Raw genomic sequence first — 20,566 nt, 5'->3', positions numbered from 1 at the left:
CTATCCCAAGACCACTTCCACCCCCCTTTCAAAACCCCAGCATATATTTTATCACGGAAAAGACACGGAAATTCTCCAGGTACATTATTAATCCTGGATGGGCTTGCCTGACTGAACGCAAGTGGAAACTTCTTTCATAAATCATGCAAGGTCAACCGGAGTTGGTATTTTCACATCCCCTGTATTTTGAGCAATACAAGTAATGTTGCGAAGAGTGCCATCATTATGGCATCTGCTCTCAGAGAGGTCAGAACTTGCAGCTTGAAAAACATTTAATATTTATGGACAAGCACAGTTCTGGAATAATTTATTATTCTCGTAGCTTGGGCAAGGTTGTGAATTTCACTGCAGCTAGAAGCTCATCCACTGGTAGGTGTGGGGGGTGGGTTGGTGACACATCAGTAGGATAACTAGGAGTGGACTCTCATCCAGGGACCAGAGAGCACAGTTAACATGGAACTTCTGCCTTTGAAAGCTCAGCTGGCGGGACAGAGAAATGTGCGGCAGGCCTTGAGAGAGATTTTTAATTATTCAGTGGTGTGACTCACTGCTTTAGGACTCACATTCTTGCTAGGCTGAACTCAAATCCTGCAGGACTGTGGCTTACTGGGAAGAGGAATATGTACCTTAGAAGACCTTAAGAGGGACAGAGCTCAGGGACAGAGTATGCATTTTGTTTGTGCAAAAAGGTCCCAGGTTCAATTTAGGATGTTAGGAAGTTGTGAATGCTATCCTGAAAGTTTGAAGGGTAATATTTAGATCTATTGATAAATGGACTGTATAATGTCTTAGGATTAAGGGTTGGACAAAAGAGGTAAGGTTGGAGACAACATTAAGGACCCCGGCAAAATTAGCAAGCATCTCCTTTGCTTGAGAAGTACAGGGGAATGCCCCATTGTACAAAAAGTTATAGGTAGCAGTGCTGACCAATAAGAAAAACAACAACCCAAAATCTGTGTTATTTTTATGGGGCCAACCCAAAAAGTGTCACAAAATAGTGCGCACTCTCGGAGTTAAGCAACAGTATAGCATGGTATGTGAGTTGTTAAAGCCTTTTGCCTATCTCATTTAGTCTGCCCTAAAACACGTACCCCTTCTCTCTACCCCTCTAGCAATGAACAGACCACATACTCTTAAACTTAAAAGCTTTACTTACTAAATCCAAAGGTCTGATTCATGTATTGTTCCATGCAGCAGCAGAGAGAACCCAGGGTGCAAAATATAGTTTCAAACATGTTATCTGAAATTGCAGCAAGTTCAGCCACGTCCGTCCTTGTTTCACTTCCGCCCTCACGAAGGAGAGGGTGTGATGCAGCTGAGTCTAGGAACAGAACTCTGTGGTCTTAACCCCTTCATGCACTAACTAGCACATGCATAGTTATGTTTGACTACAACTTCTCACAGGAAGAACACACCCTGTTTGGCTTCTAAAAGCACACCATCTAAAATTAATCTCTGCTTTTCAATTACCAAGGGATCTGAGTGTTTCATCTAAGAATGAAGACATGATAGCTGGAGGTTGCTTTTGTTGTTTTGGTTTTTGTTTTGGTTGTCTTTCCAGAAATGAGGTATCAACGGCTGGGTGCTTTTCCTTGGTGCAACTGAAACCTGCAGAGTACCTAACATGAGCCTCACATGAACACCGGGAACACCCACACTTACTTAAAACTCTTACTAGATGACAACACACAGCTTCATTACCATCCAATTTTTTTCTTTCTTCCCTAGCCTTTTCTTCCTTCCCACTCTTTGTTGTCTTTTATAATGCAGCCTGATTAAGAGTCCTGGAGAGTTTGAAAGCATGCACACTATTTTGTGCCATTTTTCTTGGTTGAATAGAAGCATTGCCCTAACAGGGATACAAATAATGGCCAACAATGACCAGCTGATAGGTCAGGAACACCTTTGGAAGGTGAAAACCGTTTTGATAAAAGACATATCTTTCTCCTCTACCCCCAGCTAAGATGGATGTACCTTGGATATCTGCGAAGGAAAGAAAGGGCAAATTGCAGGTTGAGGTAGAGCTTATGAAAGGTATGGAAAGAGAGAGAGATGTTTGGGCTCTGAAAGCATCTTAACATGCTAATAAACTTCCTGGTGATCTGATGAGGAAGCAGCCGTTGGCTTTGGCAGCTGAATGGCGTACTTCAATTTTGTATCTCCACAATTATGCTCAACCTCTATATTTGTAAAGAACTGCAAGTATTACATAATGCCTCTAGTATTCCCAGGGAATCCAAACCTGGTTAAGCATTGCACTCCTGTAACATCTCCCCGGTTGCAGAAATGGAGAGAACACAGCAGCGTAAACAAAATATCCCTAGCTTTGCCAGATAACTGAATGTCAAGTGGCAGGGCATGAAATTCTCTGCTTGAGACTTTGGAGAAGCAAGTAGATGCCACTCTAGAGCAGCTTAATAGCATTTATTATTTAGAATGCTGATAGTCTGCTCTTGGAGGAGCTTACAGGAAACAACTTAGCATAGAAGAATCCTGTACAACCCCTACCATCGTGCAAGACAGTATCCGCTGTACTGACTGCAATGACATCCATCTGCTGTGCAGGCTGTAGGCAGAAACTGGTCCAGCATTTGCCATGGAAAACATCAGAAGCCAGAGGGATGAACACTGGTGGACATCCTATGTGAATCTGACCTTGGGATTAGAGCTGGACGATATATTGATATATCGTCCAAAACCAGTTTGAAGTCCATATTGTGATATCAGTTTCATAGTTCCCCCCCCCATGCTTTTTGTTAGTTTTCTTACTTGATAAACAAACACATACAATAAAGTAACCAAAATAATAACATGACAACAACAACAACAAAACAAGAAACATACATACAACCATAAATCCATAAATTCTTATACATGGACTTATGGCACCATATTCTTTATTCCCATTTTTTTTTAATTCTCTGACAGATGTCAGTCTTCCCCAAAGTGGGTCTGTTTTGTCTATTTGTTAAACTGCTTCTTTTATCATTTCATCATTTCTGCTGTTTTCCACATACTATACTTATACTCCATATTCTGTTTTGCAAAAATTAAAGCAAATCCAAGTTTTGATTTGGGGGCACTGTTTTTTTAAAAAGTAATCTCTATAAATTTCCCATTCCTTTTGGAACTTTTCATTAGGCTGTCTCCTGATTTTCTCCATCATTTTTGCCAGTTCAAGATATTCAAATAATTTATCCTGCCATTCCTTTTTTGTTGGTACTAATTCACTTTTCCAATTTCAGTTTCATAGTTTTTGACCTGGCACTATATCATGAATCATGGTGTGCGTTAGGGGTGGGTGATATATCATCCAAAACTGGTTTCAAGTCCATATCATGATATTGGTTTCAGGATTTTTGACCTGGCAATTTATTGTGAATCATGATGTGTGTATGCGTGTGTGCATGTGTGTATGCACGCACACGCATGCACGCTATGCAAAATTCGCATTCCCACAGTGTGGGAACTTCACAATGTAGGGAAAAATGTAAAGACAGCCAATGCTACATAGCTCCATCGCTGTTTCAGACACTGTGATATGTCAGTATATCATGATGTTTAGCTGGTGATATGTTACAAAGCTTAAAACCAGATATCACCCAGCACTACTTGGGATTTGCTCTAGGGTGCACATGCCGTAGATTTAAGCCCTCTTACATCCCTGCCCATCTTCCAGCTGTCTCCCAGATCTGCTTTCCAAAACCCTTCAAGAAGGAGAACATTAATCAGAGCTCCCTTCCCTTTGCTGCGCTTTCACCAAGCGGCATCATACGCTGCTAATGACTTCTACCCCTCCCCTACTACACCTTTGAAGTCAGCCACGAATGTGGTGCTTTACCAGGGGGACTTACACAAGGAAACTTTAAATGCCTTTGTTTTATTTTCTCTCCCTCCCCCTCTCTTTCTCTCTGATGATTGTTCTGTCATGTTCGGATAAACAACTGCAAGGGGGAGAAGGGAGGGTGTGAATACTTAACGGAATAAAAGGCTGCATTTTTTATTGGCTCCAGATGTCACCTGTCAGAGTTCATCACCATCCCTGCTGGGACTCGACTGGGCTGTTAATTCCTTGCTGAATCACGGAACGACGCGGCACTTCTGCACAAAGGAACCGGAGGGCAAAGCAGTCCTGCGAGACAGGTGTGTGAGAGAGTGGATGAGAACAAGGTTCAACTTCATAAGAATAATCCTCCTGGATCATACCAAAGCCCCAGCGACTCTAGCATCCTCTTCTCACAGTGGCCAACCAGATGCCTGTGGGAAGCCCAGAGGCAGGACATGAGTGGAACAGCAATCTTCTCGCAGCTGCATCTCCTGTCTATATATAGAGCAGGGATGATCCAGCAGTGGGTGACCTGTCAGCCATTAATTAAATTCATTATTTGCTTTGTTTATTAAATCTCTTAGCTGTTGTTGTTTTTTCTTCTTGCCCAAGGCAACCGAAAGCAGCTCACAACCAAGCCAGAAACATGGATAATACCACGAGAAGTGAAGAATGGTCAGAAAAACCATAAAGACTCAGAAATGGTGAAAGATTATCGGGGGGGGGGGAGCAGTATAGTGCACTGGAATAAATGGTAATGTGTACAGAACCTTGGTTCAATCAGACACACAAGCCACCTAATGATGTTGCCGTGATGATGAACATGCCTATGTGAATTAATCCCACCCCAAACTATTGCATCTTCAGTAATTATGGATGGTGGTGTTGTTGTTTAGTCGTTTAGTCGTGTCCGACTCTTCGTGACCCCATGGACCAGAGCACGACAGGCACTCCTGTCTTCCACTGCCTCCTGCAGTTTGGTCAGACTCATGCTGGTAGCTTCGAGAACACTGTCTAACCATCTCGTCCTCTGTTGTCCCTTTCTCCTTGTGCCCTCAATCTTTCCCAACATCACGGTCTTTTCCAGGGAGTCTTCTCTTCTCATGAGCTGGCCAAAGTATTGGAGCCTCAGCATCACGAACTGTCCTTCCAGTGAGCATTCAGGGCTGATTTCCTTAAGAATGGATAGGTTTGATCTTCTTGCAGTCCATGGGACTCTCAAGAGTCTCCTCCAACACCACAATTCAAAAGCATCAATTCTTCAGCGATCAGCCTTCTTTATGGTCCAGCTCTCACTTCCATACATCACTACTGGGAAAACCATAGCTTTAACTATACGGACCTTTGTTGGCAAGGTGATGTATCTGCTTTTTAAGATGCTGTCTAGGTTTGTCATTGCTTTTCTCCCAAGAAGCAGGTGTCTTTTACAAGAGCTCTATCCAGTGCCGGATTTACATATAAACTAAACAAGCTTTAGCTTAGGAGCCCACTCTCTAGGCCCCCCCCCCCCAATATACTTCTTCTTAATTGTATTTCACTATTAATATACTTTTTCTTAATTGTATTTCAGTTCATCAATTACTTTGATAAAATACAGTGGTACCTCGGGTTAAGAACTTAATTCATTCTGGAGGTTCGTTCTTAACCTGAAACTGTTCTTAACCTGAAGCACCACTTTAGCTAATGGGGCCTCCCGCTGCTGTTGCGCCACTGCCATGCAATTTCTGTTCTCATCCTGAAGCAAAGTTCTTAACCCGAGGTACTATTTCTGGATTAGTGGAGTCTGTTACCTGAAGTGTGTGTAACCTGAAGCGTCTGTAACCTGAGGTACCACTGTACATATTGTTATGTGCAAATGGCTTTAGGTCCATAAATTACCATACAGCATATATTCAACATGAAAAACAGCGGCAATTTGTTGTTGAGAAAGGACAGCTGGACATATAAAGGGCCCCATTACCTTCAGTAGCTTAGGGCCTCATCAAACCTAAATCTGGCCCTGGCTCTATCTCTTGCAGATTCCTCTGTGATAACTCCTTTACACACGCAATGTCTTTAAGCTACGGTCAGTGGATACTGAACATATGCATATGTGAACCAACTGTTTGTCTCAGCTGACTTACTTCATAGAGCTGGTGTCAGGATTATCAAGTTAAAAACTGTCAAGGCTGTTTCTAAATGCACAAGACAATGAAAAGCCTTGAATCTGTCCCTGACAGTCAAATGCCTGCATTCCCAGAAATACGGAGGCCTTTCGTAACGTTGCACATTTTAAAGCCCACGTGCACTGCTAGTTACGTGAAAGGGCTTTAAAACCCTGTGCCAATCACACCTATGAGATTCTGTGCCATAAAGAAGTTGTTTATTATATAGTCCTTGTCACAGCTGGGATTCTGCAAGAGGCGACCTTCCTAAGCTTAGAGCTCAGCCGTAGGAAAAAACAGCCGCCGCCAGCTGACAGCTATTACAAAAGTGAGCGATCTAATCTAACTGGCACCTTGTGGCAAACCTTTTCAATAGCCGCAGGTTGCAGCGTGGCATGCCTTGTAACATCATGTTCTACAGGTCTGCCATGTCAAACATGCCACTGCGTTCCTTTTGGGGGCACAGAATCAGCTGCTACACTTCTCACCTTTAATTATGCTTTTGTATAACCAGCCAGGCAAAAAGGAATGTTACCATTCCCCCATAAAACTTAGTGGTCATGAAATATTCAACTTTTTGCCCCAATTTTCAGACACGTTTACCCAGGAATAAATTTCCACTTATTCATTCCCGTAACTTACGTATCATTGGTAAGAGCCCAAACAGGTTAAACAAACTCAATTGGGTTTTTTAAAACACTGTGCAATCAAACAATAGAACCCCTTTAAAAAACATGAAATCGAACAGCAGCAAGCTTTAAATTGTAAACCATTTTTGATATTGTTCAAAACACTCAGAGGAAAGGGGTTTGCCTTTCTTCAACAAACTCTCAAAAGAAGGGTGTCCATTGTTGTTCTTGTTGTACCACCCCACCCTTCTTGGCTGGGCTTCCCCAGCCACTCTAGGCAGCTTCCCGCAGAATATAAAAACATAATAATATTTCAAACATCTTTCCAATACAGGGCTGCCTTCAGCACCACCAAGGAGAAGGCCCAGCTTACCAACCTGGATCTCAGAAGGAGGAGGCCTATGTTTCTCTTGCAGTTCTAAGAAACAAAAGAAGGATTTTATGGAAGGTGGTGTTCTTTGAAGGAGGCAGAGTCTATGTTCTGAAGATCAAAAGCAGTTTCTTCAGCTGGGCCTGGAAACAAAAAGGCAACGGATATATTGGAATATAATCATGAAAGAACAAAGTGGCCTCTCCAACTAGGCTCTGACATTTCTGAACCACCTTCAAGGGCAGCCCCATGCAGAGAACCATGGCAGTACCAAGGCACGCATTACCAAATGGAAGTACAGGCATACCTTTGTTCTTGAACGCCTTGTGACATGAAAGTTTTGGCTCTCGAACGCAGCAAACCCAGAAGTAAGTGTTCCAGTTTGTGAACTTTTTTTCGGAAGCCAAACATTCAATGGAGCTTCCTGCAGCCAATCGGAAGCCACGTCTTGGTTTCCGAACATTTTCAGAAGTTGAACATAATTCCGGAATGGATTCCATTCAAGAACCAAGATACGACTGTAGTTTATATAAAACTAGGTTATCCATCTGTTCAAGTGCACAGTTAACCACAGATAACGGGGATGCCAAAAATTCCTATTGAGTAAATACTCCCTTGACTATAGAAATAACTCTTTTGTATAGAAAACAAAGGTCCAGTCTTAAGTTTAGTTCTCCCCCATTTCTGCATCAGTTTACAATTTTAAAAAATTCTAATCATGAAAATTCACCAGCATTTTAGTGCTCTTAATATAGACATTTTAAGATGAAATTTTGCTTCATATACTCACTTTTGCAAGGCATTTCCCCAAATATAATGCATTTTGTGTAGTCTCACCCCATAGATAGATAGATAGATAGATAGATAGATAGATAATGGGCACTTTATCCCAATATACATGTTTTTATACACATTATTTAGTCATTATATTAGAGACCTCTATTGCAAAATTCAGAGAAGAATGAATTTCAAAGGCTAACAAATTTTGAAAGGTTATTTTGGGAAGAACAAATTAAACGGGTTCCCATTAAAATGAACCAAAACTTCTCCCCCATTCCTACGCCAGGTACCTGAGTACAGGACTGCAATCTTAGCACCAGTGTTTGAGGAGTTAATGGTGAAAGAGCGCTCTTTCATCCTGTGTGAGACAGCAGTAGCCTTCATAAAAGGCTTGAAAAGGGATGGGAATGTCTTGATGGTGCCCTAAGAACCTCTAAGAATGAACTATTGACTCTCCTTTCTGAAGCACCTTCCAGTTTCCTTGTGCAAGCAACGCCAGGAGACCCAAGCAGAGGCCAGGGATTAGTTTAACTAAAAGCTAGCTGAGCATGGCAGATTCCCAACTACTTGAAATAAGGAAGGAACAGCAGTAATGGCGCTGACAGCGAGTACCGGAAGGCAAACCAAACCTGCAGCTACAGTGGTAACAGTAAAGGTAAAGTAAAGGGACCCCTGACCATTAGGTCCAGTCGTGACCGACTCTTGGGTTGCAGCGCTCATCTCGCTTTATTGGCCGAGGGAGCCGGCGTACAGCTTCCGCGTCATGTGGCCAGCATGACTAAGCCGCTTCTGGCGAACCAGAGCAGCGCATGGAAACGCCATTTACCTTCCCGCCAGAGCGGTACCTATTTATCTACTTGCACTTTGACGTGCTTTCGAACTACTAGGTTGGCAGGAACAGGGACCGAGCAACGGGAGCTCACCCCATTGCGGGGATTTGAATTGCCAACCTTCTGATTGGCAAGTCCTAGGCTCCGTGGCTTAACCCACAGCGCCACCCGCGTCCCTTAGTGGTAACAGTAAACACCCTTATTTATGGGATTGCCTGTTTCTTCAGCTCATCACGTTGGCATAAAATCACCCGACCTTTATACCAGCTTACAGGTGCCAATGTGTTTAATCAGCAGGCTACCCACCCAGGGAACTTTGATAACACCTGACGGAGGAGACTTTGCAGTTGCTTACAAGAGCAAATTGGCTGAACAGATGCGATCTATGCATGAGTGACATTGAACAGGATGTACTAAACATATTCCTGGGGAAGCAGCAAGCTGTGGATTGATGTGTTAACACCAGTGATTTTTGCCTCGCTGATGGCTCAGGTGAAGGGGAGCGAGGTGCCACTTCCGTGGGTGGGTTTTGAATACTTAAACATGCGCAAGTAAATTGTTGCAGCCCACAGCAGTCGCCTGGGAGGGCTTCTGTTCCGATTGCCAATATGACTTGGCAGCCTGTAGAATTCCCTCCCAGGAACAAAGATCCGGGCCTGTTCAAAGGCAAGCAGAATCCTCCGGTATCCATGGAAACATGGAGCCATCGCTGCTAGGTGCACGATGTACATTAACACTGCCTCCTTGCCATCACAAAAGATGAGAGGCCTGGCTAGCACTCTTCTCCGGCACCCTGTGGTTTCTATAGATATGTGCAGCTGTCTCTGCTTAGTGTGGGACTTGTACAGTCACCGCCATTAAAAGGGATTAGGAGTTACATCAACTGTTACCTAGAACTTTGCAGTTTCCATGGCAACATGTATGGGCCAAGGCACCAAAGTATGGTCTTGCATATAGGTGTTTCTGTGTGTGTGTGTGTGTGTGTGTGTGTGTGTGTGTGTGTAGATGATAGATAGATAGATAGATAGATAGATAGCCTTGGTAACAGACTGGATGAGAGCCAATTCATTGAAGCTTAATACAGAGAAGACTGAAGGATCAGGTGCATAGCTTGGGGGTACTTGTCGCTCCAGTACTTTTGCCTGAGGCTCACATGGCTTTGGCAGTGCAGAGTGCCTTCCATGAGCTTTTGCTGGTGGCCCCAGCTGCACCCCTATCTGGACATGGATAGCCTAAATTCTGTTGTCTATGCTCTGGTAAGCTCTAGGTTAGATTACTGCAATACAGTGGTACCTCTGGTTGCGAATGGGATCCGTTCCAGAGGCCTGTTCGCAACGTGAAAAGACTGCAACCTGAAGTGCCATATCTGCAGAGGTGTGCGGCGCGATTTGGCACTTGTGCGCATGCGCAAAGTGCAATTTAGTGCTACTGCGCATGCATGAGCGGCGAAACCTGGAAGTAACCCTTTCCGGTGCTTCCAGGTCGCCGCAGGACGCAACCTGAAAAAAAGTAACATGAAGCATACGTAACATGAGATATGACTGTACAGTGGTACCTCGGGTTACATATGCTTCAGGTTACATACACTTCAGGTTACAGACTCCGCTAACCCAGAAATAGTGCTTCAGGTTAAGAACTTTGCTTAGGATGAGAACAGAAATTGTGCTCCGGCGGCGCGCCAACAGCGGGAGGCCCCATTAGCTAAAGTGGTGCTTCAGGTTAAGAACAGTTTAGGTTAAGAATGGACCTCCGGAACAAATTAAGTACTTAACCTGAGGTACCACTGTATGTTATATGTGGGGCTGCCTTTAGAGACTGTTTGGAAATGGCAGCCAGTGCAGAATTCAGCAGGGAGGTTGCTCACCATGGAAGACTGTCTGAACACATAGCACCAATCCTGGCTCAACTGCACTGCTATCAACTAGCTCCTGGGCCCAATTCAAAGTGCTGATTTTGACCTATAAAGCCTTATTTGGCTCAGACTATCAGTACTTGAAGAACTGCCTCTACCCACATGAATAGTCCTTGCGTTCTTATTATGAAGCCTTTCTCCATGTCCCCCTCTGATACGGTGCGTGGCAACATGAGAACAGGCCTTCTTGGTGGTGGCTCCCTGTTTATGGAATGCCCTTCCACGAGCACATGCCTGGTGCCATCACTATCTGATTTTAGGTACTAGGCAAAATCATCCTTATTTATCCAGGCCTTTGTATCTTAATTTTCTGTTTATCTTTTTCTGGGGTGGAGTTGGATCTGTTCTTCTCATATTTCTTGTGAGTTTTAAGTTGTTTTATCCTTGTTTTTAATGTTTTCAAGTTTTTTTCTCTCTTTTTCCCAAAAAGGCATCTAATAAATATAATAAAAAGTAAAGAGACCCCTGACCATTAGGTCCAGTCGTGGCCGACTCTGGGGTTGCGGTGCTCATCTCACTTTTATTGGCCGAGGGAGCCAGCGTACAGCTTCCGGGTCATGTGGCCAGCATGACTAAGCCGCTTCTGGCAAACCAGAGCAGCGCACGAAAATGCCATTTACCTTCCCGCCAGAGGGGTACCTATTTATCTACTTGCACTTTGATGTGCTTTCAAACTGCTAGGTTGGCAGGAGCAGGGACCGAGCAACGGGAGGCACGGGGATTCGAACCGCCGACCTTCTGATCAGCAAGTCCTAGGCTCTGTGGTTTAACCCACAGCGCCACATAAGTAAACATAAATAAAATATACTACTCACCTTTCCATTCAGACTGAGGCAAGCAAGCAAATATGCCATCCCATTAGGCCCGTGGGTTCTTAACATCCAACTTTCTCTTCTTTTCCCCCCGATGAGAAGATTGGAGGCATCTAAAGAAGCAATGGAGGCTGTTCAGTGAGCTGTTTTCTGGGCTGAGGCCTAAAATGCTGATGTATGGAAGCTGCCAAGGCTTTGAGGTTAAATATTCTTCTCTCTCCATATTTAATATTATTCATAAATAAAACTTATTGAACAACAATATCACGCTGACCTCCCACAGCCTCCAGAAGAAAATAGACTAAGTCACTTTTTAAATAATAGAGGGTGTACACAGTGCCTACATATTCATATTCCTGCATCACAGGGGGTTTGACTGGAAATCCTCAGGGTCCCTTCCAACTCTACAATTCTGTGATTCAGTTCCCAGATCTGGCTAAGAAAGTGCCGGCAGAGAAGCACGGCCTAACCAGTGCCAGATTTACGCATAAGCTAAACAAGCTATAACACTCCCCACTCTCTTGGGCCTCCCCCCAAAAAATTAAAGGAAAAAAACCTGGATGTACATTTCCAAAATACAATATAAAAGACAAATAAAATAAAACCTACATACAGCAAAAGTGTTTTGTGTTGTGTGGCCTCCTATGATGTAAGTAATGGGCCCCGCCTGCTAGCCTGCTCCCTAAAATATCACTGGTTTGCTCATTTCCGTATACAGTCACACCTCGGGATGAATACGCTTCGGGTTAGGCAAATTCGGAAGCGCGTTACTTCCGGGTTTTGCCGCACGCGCATGCGCAGACTGTCAAAACGACGTTACCCCCATGTGCAGAAGCACCGAAACATGGCATGCGCAGACGCGGATTGCGTTCACTTCGGGATGCGAACTGAGGCTCCAATACTTTGGCCACCTCATGAGAAGAGAAGACTCCCTGGAAAAGACCCTGATGTTGGGAAAGATGGAGGGCACAAGGAGAAGGGGACGACAGAGGACGAGATGGTTGGACAGTGTTCTCAAAGCTACCAGCATGAGTTTGACCAAAATGCGGGAGGCAGTGGAAGACAGGAGTGCCTGGCGTGCTCTGGTCCATGGGGTCACGAAGAGTCGGACACAACTAAACGAATAAACAACAACAGCAATGTGTCTTTGTAATCTAACAGGCAACTCCATATTTACTCGGGGGGCTTCATTCCAAGGCACTGTGCACATCTGTGGGATGCGCATAAGCTTGCCCCACCCCATTTTGCCCCACCCCCTTGCAGTGCCAAAAACGGCACGTGCACCAGTGGCCGCGCATGTGTTGATTGCGCACAAACGGGGAGTTGCCTGTACTGTTAATCAGGATTGATTGGGCAATGCTAGCTCCCAGGGCATTATCAAAATTTTGATTTCGAGAACAGTTTACAGCTACTCTGTTATAACTACTCTGTTGTGAACTCTGAAATAAGTAATTTATGAAAAGCTGCAGGATTTCTCACCACTGTGTCCTCAGAAATCAGAAAGCATGTAACTTATTTGTAAACTGTTTCTTAAACTATTGATCATGCTATTGATTAGCCTTGCTCCATCAGTTCGCGTTGCAGTCGGAGTTTGGCTTTAAAGGTAATTCTCTCTCCCCCCCCCCCCCACTCCATGGCCATAGCTTTTTAGTAGATGCAGTATGCAGACTTTAACCTAGGAGGGGAGGGAATTATGTTCCCGTACACCAGGCACGTCCAACTTCAAGTTTGCCTGTGATCTACCAACAAGTATCAAAAACTGGCAGTGATCTAGCACCCTCCGAAGTCATTAAAGATTATGAAATAAATAAATAAATAAATAAATAAATAATAAATAATCTTCATTTCACAGATACAGTAGTTATGTCTGGATATCGTTATGAGAGATCCAATACTTACTAGATTGAGAAGTAACTAAACAAGTGAGAAAAGTCAAACTATATTTTTATATTAGTTTGCACAGATCTGAAGAGCCAGCTTCCCCCCCCTCTCTCTCTCTCAACTCTTTCCATCCCGAGTTGCTTCCTTCCTTGCTCCATGATTCTGCCCCCCCCCCCCGCACAGCTGATGTGGCTCCCCATAGTGCCTGCCCTCCCTCCCTCCCCATCAAAGGGGGCCATCCAGCTGTTTCTGATTCTGATCCCCATCGGAAAAGCAATGCTAAGCAACGCCTCCCCTCTTCCAGCAGCATCACGCAGACCTCTCCCCAGCTCCCTTGCGCCTCCCTCCGTCTCCCTGCGCCCGTGCCCTGCTCAGGGTTGCATTGCTGTGGAGACTGGTGGTAGTGGCTACTGCATCTGAGGTTGCAGAGAAAGGCCCTGTGATTGACCAGAAACAACCTGGCGGTTGACCTGGGGCTTGCGATCGATGCGTTGTACATGGCTGCTGTACATTATATTATTTCCATCAGAAGACCTTCTACTGCACAACATTTTCATGTCTCCCACTGAAACTAGATATGGGCAGTTCTGCAAGAGGAATAAGGCTGCCATTTTGTACCTACTTCAATGGGAGTAAGCCATTTTGAACTCAATGGGACTTGCTTTTGAATAGACATCCAGAAGACTAAGAAGAGCTGTGCTGCCTCAGTCCAAAGGCCTATCAATCTTGTCTAGCATTGTCTTCTAACTTCTTGCAGTAGCCAATCGGAGACCTCTAGGAAATCCCAAAACAAGACATGGGCACAATAGCATTCCCTCACTTGTGTTCCCCCAGCAAGTGGTATTCAGAGGCACGCATGCCCTGTAAATGCCCACTTCACAGAAGCAGACCAATCTACATTATCTCCCATTAATTAGCGATGCCTGCATCTAAGATATGATATTCATTTTCACACATATTCTAATTTGTGGCGCTGATCTTCTGCCTCTCCTGAGCTATTGATGGAATCAGCCCTTAATAATTAAGTGTCAGGGATTCATTGATTAAAAGCTAGGAGAGACCATTTCCCTCCTTGCATAATTATAGATATGCATTCACAAAGGGAGAACTGCCTCGCTGGATCAAAATGAAGGTCCATAGAGCTCAGGGGTGGGGCAGCCTGCAGTTCCTAAGACCTAACACCACACAGTTCTTGGTGTAATATCACGTGGGTGGCAAGTAGGAAGGAAATCCAGGGTAAGGAGAGGAGAGGGAGGGAGAGAGAGAGGTTGGATCTATATTCACTCTTTAAACGTTCTTAGAATGATATTTTTGACATCATTCTAAAACATAAAGGCATTTGGTTTCTCTGCTTCCTTTTCTACAAGGTCTACCTACTTATTTGACGGGGATAACTCTGCAGCACCCTCTGGTGTCACATTTTAATAATGCATTATTAACGTTTTAAAAGAATGTCATTTTTAGCGTTAAAAACCATGAGTGTAGATGAGTCCAGAGAGAGAGAGAGAGAGAGAGAGAGAGAGAGAGAGAGAGCTGTTCTCAACCATTTTTAGCTCCAGCCCTGCTCACTTCTGGCATGCACCCCTTGAAAGATTAGCCTCCTGGGGACCCTTGACATCATCATCATCATCATTATCATTATTCCCCACCCAGCTGGCTGGGTTGCCCCAGCATTTAGAAGTATACTGCTTCTGTACATCAGTGTTATATATTTTAACTGTCATAACGAGTGATTCCCCCCTAGAAAAATAGGTGCCAGTGCTCACGATGAAGTTGTTACAGTAAGTGTCACACTTTTAACCAAAAAAGAGGTGCTGGTTCCTGAGTACCCTTGAGTACCCCCTAGAAAAAGCACTGGTCATAACCAGTATCAATTGATAGACCCATCCTCCATTAATGTTTTTTAAAGCCATCTGTGGAGTTGGTTTCACAATGCAAATGAAGGCTGCACATTTTCAGAGACAGTCAGTGGCTGCCCTTTGCGATGTACTTTGTCTACAAAGTGACAACTGGTTAGTGAAGCATCACGTTCATGCAAATGATTATGGAGGCAATCATCGCCTCAGTACTCAACAGTGGACAAATCACCCTGTTATTACTCAACACAATAATCCAATGAGGGCAAGCTATCGTAAAAAAACAAGCAGTCCTTTTAAAATACTTGCTTTGCTGAGGGCTAAACAAGGTGGGATGTGGGAGTTCTGAGATTAGGATCTAATCCAGGTTTTTCCATTTAGTAGGTAAAGGACTCCTGGACGGTTGAGTCCAGTCAAAGGCGACTATGGGGTTGTGGCGCTCATCTCGCTTTCAGGCCGAGGGAGCTTGTGTTTGTCCACAGATAGCTTTCCAGGTCATGTGGCCAGCATGACTAAACTGCTTCTGGCACAACGGGACACTGTGATGGAAACCAGAGTGCATGGAAATGCCGTTTACCTTCCTGCCACAGTGGTACCTATCTATCTATTTGCACTGGTGTGCTTTTGAACTGCTAGGTTGGCAGGAGCTGGGACAGAGCAACGGGAGCTCACTCCATCGCAAGGATTTGAACCGCCAACCTTCTGATCAGCAAGCCCAAGAGGCTCAGTGGTTTAGACCACAGCGCCAACAGCTCCCTTTCATTTAGTAATTAGTAGCCCTAGGAGTTGCTTTGAAGACTGGGGAAGGGATCCTTTCAGAGAGAGAGCTGGACCTAATCATCTTGCCCTCTCCCTGAAGCATCTGTTAATCACTTCCTCTGGCTTCTATTAACAGTGTTGTCATGTACAACACCTGTACCTAACCCCCACTCCACCCTGACCCCTCGAGCAGTTTCTGGAAAAGTTTCTGGAATAGAGCAGTTTCTAGAAAATTTCTAGAAGGGTTGACCTCCCTCCCCCAGAGTGCCACTGTTCCAAGCTTCACAGCGGTCTAGGGTTGGATGAACCTGTCAATTTAGGTCTTTCTCATTTTTCCAATCTTAGGGCAGCATAGCATTCAGCTAAATAATTGCCCCAGTAGAACGACTTCCCTTTGTGCAATGGGACTTCCCTGCCCTGTCTCCTCCCCTTGTGTACACCCCACACTGTCCCTGCTCCAGAGGGTTGGGAGGGGATACCTAGGACATATTTTTTTTTTTGGGGGGAGAGGGATGTTGCACAGAAGGAAGGGGGAATGTCCTGTTGTACATGCAGGCATTGTTTTGCTTGCACAATTTAATTCAATTGAATGCCACCCAAAAAAACAGCTCCGCATCAGTTTGCCTTTAAAAAAAAGAAAGAAAAGAAAGTCCTCATGGAAATTCCTAATATGCAAAATTTGGTAAGCATTTCCGCCCTCATATAACATGTTTTTGTATTATTTGTTCACTAATATATATATTGTACACCCTTGAAGGATGTCAGTGTTTCGTTTCACGTATCATTTCAGGAAGCAAAAATTAGGTAGGTTTGCATTAAAATGCGAGCAGAACATAACTGAATCCTCCCCCTCCCCAAAACAAAAATTCCCTGCTTGGGGTTTCTAATTAGTAAATGGAAAAACTGGAGAATCTTATAGCTATTCTGTACCACATCTAGTTTGGCCTTGATGTACAGAATTCTATCTGTATTGCTTACCCAGAAAACGTAAGTTCAGATCCTAATTAAGGTTCTGCCGGTGGGAGCATCCTATGAGTGGAGTTTGACTTACTGGTATGCTGCTGCCACTGAAATGGGGAGCCATTTTAATGAATCTCCTCTTCTCCCTGCAGCCCTTTTACTACTCAAAATCTGTTCCAGAGGGTTGGGTAACTCTCTGGGGCAGCAAAAGAGGTGGCGCAGGGGGAAGGATGATCAGTGAAAAAATCTTCCTTGTACACCGGCAGAAGCCTCCACCACATCCCAGTTCCTTCCACAAAAGGAAGGAGCCCTTTCATTTGTGGAGAGCCAGTGATGTAGCTGAGAGGGGCCAGAGGGGTAGTTGTTGTCAGGAACTCAGCCTACACTCAAGTAGGACCCTGGCAGAGACACATGCCCAACTGGCATGTTCTCTCCCTCCTGGTCGATCGTTCGGGAGCTTCAAAAGCTTTCTTCAGCCCGAACATCACAGCGACCGATGCCAACAGACATCGGCACACTTAGGGATCCGAGGAGTCTTCACAACTTTGTGTAACTGACCTCAGCAACTCAGCATTTTGGCTAATCTACTTTATTTACATATAAACACACACGGAGCACTGCAACATGGCTCCCTCTCTCTCTCTAGCATCAGATAGCAAAGAGAAAAATCAAAGGACAATAGTCCCACTTAATGGAAGACAATAGCACAAACATCCTGTCTCTGTCACTTCCCACTCTGTGGAGTCAAAACATGTGAAAGACAACAATCCCATGACTGCAATAATGGAGCAGGAATTCTAACAGTTGTTAGGGGCACAAAATGTCAACACCTGGTGTTGGCTCCATACAGTTGTGCACTTTCATTTCGTGTGAACCACGAAGCGACCTCTACAGACAACGGAATGACTTTTCTTTTCTGATCTCTGTGGCTGTGGTCTCCTGGGTGACACAGACACCATTAGGCAGTTGAATGTCCATGTGTCCTCCAGCCATTTCCCTCGTCCTCCCCAACCCTGCTCTGCACTGCCCCGGGCGGTGGCAACCCACACTATACCACTGTGGAGAGTTGGTTGGATCTAAGGCAGTATGTTATAATGATCAATTATATTTCCCTCCTCTGCTTATAATGTTTATTCACCCAGGAACACAAACCTTTGAGCCTATGTTTTCGATTGTATTTATCAGCACTTAACAAATTCTAATTACATTAAAGTCAAGGAAAGGTACAGGGGAGAACCCCTATTCACCTAGGGTTGCAAACCAGGACAGATCAAACTTTCGGTAGTTAAGCTCTACAAATAAAATTGTTGGTATATACAGGACCCTCAGGCTTGTCCACAAACCTCATTTCCTGAGCTGCAAATTGTCTCCACACACACATAAATCTACTAACAATTTTCTAAGGACTTCCATTCCAACTTGGGAGAGGCCAAAGGATGTCAGGATAGGCATAAAGACTCCTTTCTCAAGATGCGCAGACATCAAAGGAAGGCTGTGGAGAACAAGTTTTTGAAATGTTAATGAGTTGTACCTCTGGGCCTTGTCAGCTCAAACTCTGGAGGGAAAGAGAGTCTTGGAATTTGAAAGGAAAATCAGAAAAGAAAATTGGGTGACCGTCCATATTCCACGACGGGGGAAATTTAACAAAATGGATAGGGTATAGCACACACATCTTCACCATGCAGACTGGATCTGAAGGTCCATCTCTGAGGGGCATCTCTAATTTCCACCGATTCCTTCAACAAGCTGCAGTCCCTCATGCCACATACAGAAGGTCCCAACTCTCTGGAAAAAGCTTTTTGGGAGGCAAGAGACACTGAAGAACGGGGAAGACAGGCAGAAAAACACCTCCTTCCACAAGTTGAATTGCCTCCCCCAAGCTTTCTCTGACCCCAATAAGAAGGTGTTTGGGACATGTGACTTAGCTAATTTCCTGAACACTGTGGAACAAGAGACATTTGTGTTCAAATTTTCTGGCTTCATAAGGATCCCACGGGGCAAAGTAAGTCAGCTGTCATTAGGGATGAGGCAGGCATCAGTTTTAAATAGATTCATACACAGAATTTGACAGTTCTAACTGGATCAAACTCTCAGCTGCTCACGCATTTTTGTTGCTGCTGTTTATGTGCTGGTTGCTTTAGGAAATCTGGAGCGAATAATATTTGTACCATACCGTAATAATGTGTATGAAATGCAACAATTGTTTCTATTTTTAGCTGAAATGGGGGGAAGACACCTCGCTTCTCATCAAGGAGTGAATGGGGAATTAGGGGGTGGAAATCCATGCAGATAAGCTGGGCATTGAGATTTTCAGAAATCTCCATCCTTAGTTGTGGTGATCACACAGGGTCCCCGGACTTTTCACCGTCTATTGATCCCTGTGCCACCACTTTATTTCTCCTTGCCACCACCCAGGCCCTACCTGGTACAATACTGAGTCCAGTCAGGGTTAAATTGGAACATAAACTTCTGTTTATTTATTGCAGTTTAACAAGCATGTGGTTTCATAAACGGTACTGGTCCATTACAATCATGGGGTGCCTATTCAGTCCTATAACTTCCGCTACCTGCTCTCACTCACTAAACCACCTCTCAGATATTTACTTGTCTTCCTAGCTCCTAACTGTTCCTGACTCAGCTTATTTCGCTACACTAACTCAACCTACCCACAGACTCTATCCCAATTCACTCCCACTCCAACCAACCACCCAACTCCCAACAAACTTTCCCTTCACCCCTCCCAGAGCTGGTTTTATAGTCCCTCTGACTCCACCCCCTGGGTTCTGATTGGGTAACCTGTTTAACTATTTCACCTCCAGCACTCTCATATGTTAATGACACATTAGTTGCTACAGCACCATGGAGAGGGCTAAGTGAGCAACTTGCTCTGAGATGGGCTGGAAGTGAACAGAGGACTTTTGAGCTTATGGGCTCCAGTCCACATCTCCTTGGCTCCACCCACTTTTTGAGATCTAGATTCCTTAAAGGACCAATGCCTCTTGCACTCCCTTGCACTGTTGGGCTGGCAAGATAATTTAGGAAGCGCTTGACTTCTTGGATACAAGGAAGGTACCTGCAAAAGTCCTGGCTCTAGTTCTATGGCAGTTGTGCTGTGGGATGTAGTTCAGAATACCCCGGCCTGTCAGCCACAGCTTCACTAGGACCCTGATCACCACCACCAGAGTCAGGAACCAGATCTGGCTCCTTAGTCAGTGACCCAGTAACCTCTCACCCGGTGTCCTGGTTGCTACTGGACTCTGTGTTCATGACACCAGGTCAGCGTTGGAGGAAGATGCTCGGGCTCCTGGGGCAGCATGTCCAGGGGTGGGGCAAGCTGCCCATAGGGGTGGGGCAAGGGGGTGAGCCGCCCATAGGGACGGGATACACTGTGGGGCCTCTGGAGTCTGCATGCCTCCTCCCACTCAACTGCCCTACAGCTGGGGGGGGGGGAGGCAGTGGGTGGACCATTTGAGCAGCATGGAGCCTGCATGCGCCCAAGCCACTGTGTCTCTCCCAGAAGAGACGCATGGCTCAGGCGTGCTGCAGGCCCCGCAGTGAGTGCCACCCGGCATTTTGTCACCCCCCTCAGTGGTGACACCCAGGGTGGCCCGCACCCAACGTACCACCCTTCCTCCACCCCTGCACCAGGTCTGCCATTTCTCCACACAATCTGTCACAGATTACTACATGGGTAGGCAAACTAAGGCCCGGGGGCTGGATCCGGCCCAATTGCCTTCTAAATCCGGCCCCCAGGCGGTCCAGGAATCAGCATGTTTTTACATGAGTAGAATGTGTCCTTTTATTTAA

General features: G+C 44.9%; 1 long non-coding RNA gene across 1 annotated transcript; it reads right to left on the bottom strand.

Annotated features, from left to right (window-relative positions):
- Positions 1 to 6,976: 6,976 nt before the first annotated feature.
- LOC310667985 lies at positions 6,977 to 18,389 on the bottom strand. The gene is made up of 3 exons (XR_014506511.1): positions 18,103 to 18,389; positions 11,307 to 11,416; positions 6,977 to 7,112 (listed from the first exon to the last, which is right to left on the bottom strand). It is a non-coding gene; the product is annotated as an uncharacterized lncRNA (long non-coding RNA).
- Positions 18,390 to 20,566: the final 2,177 nt, after the last annotated feature.

The sequence above is a fragment of the Podarcis tiliguerta genome (genome assembly GCF_965153285.1).
Source record: "Podarcis tiliguerta genome assembly, chromosome: 17".
Classification (NCBI taxonomy): domain Eukaryota; kingdom Metazoa; phylum Chordata; class Lepidosauria; order Squamata; family Lacertidae; genus Podarcis; species Podarcis tiliguerta.
Note: the sequence above shows the minus strand (reverse complement) of the source record. Positions and strands in the feature narration are given on the sequence as shown.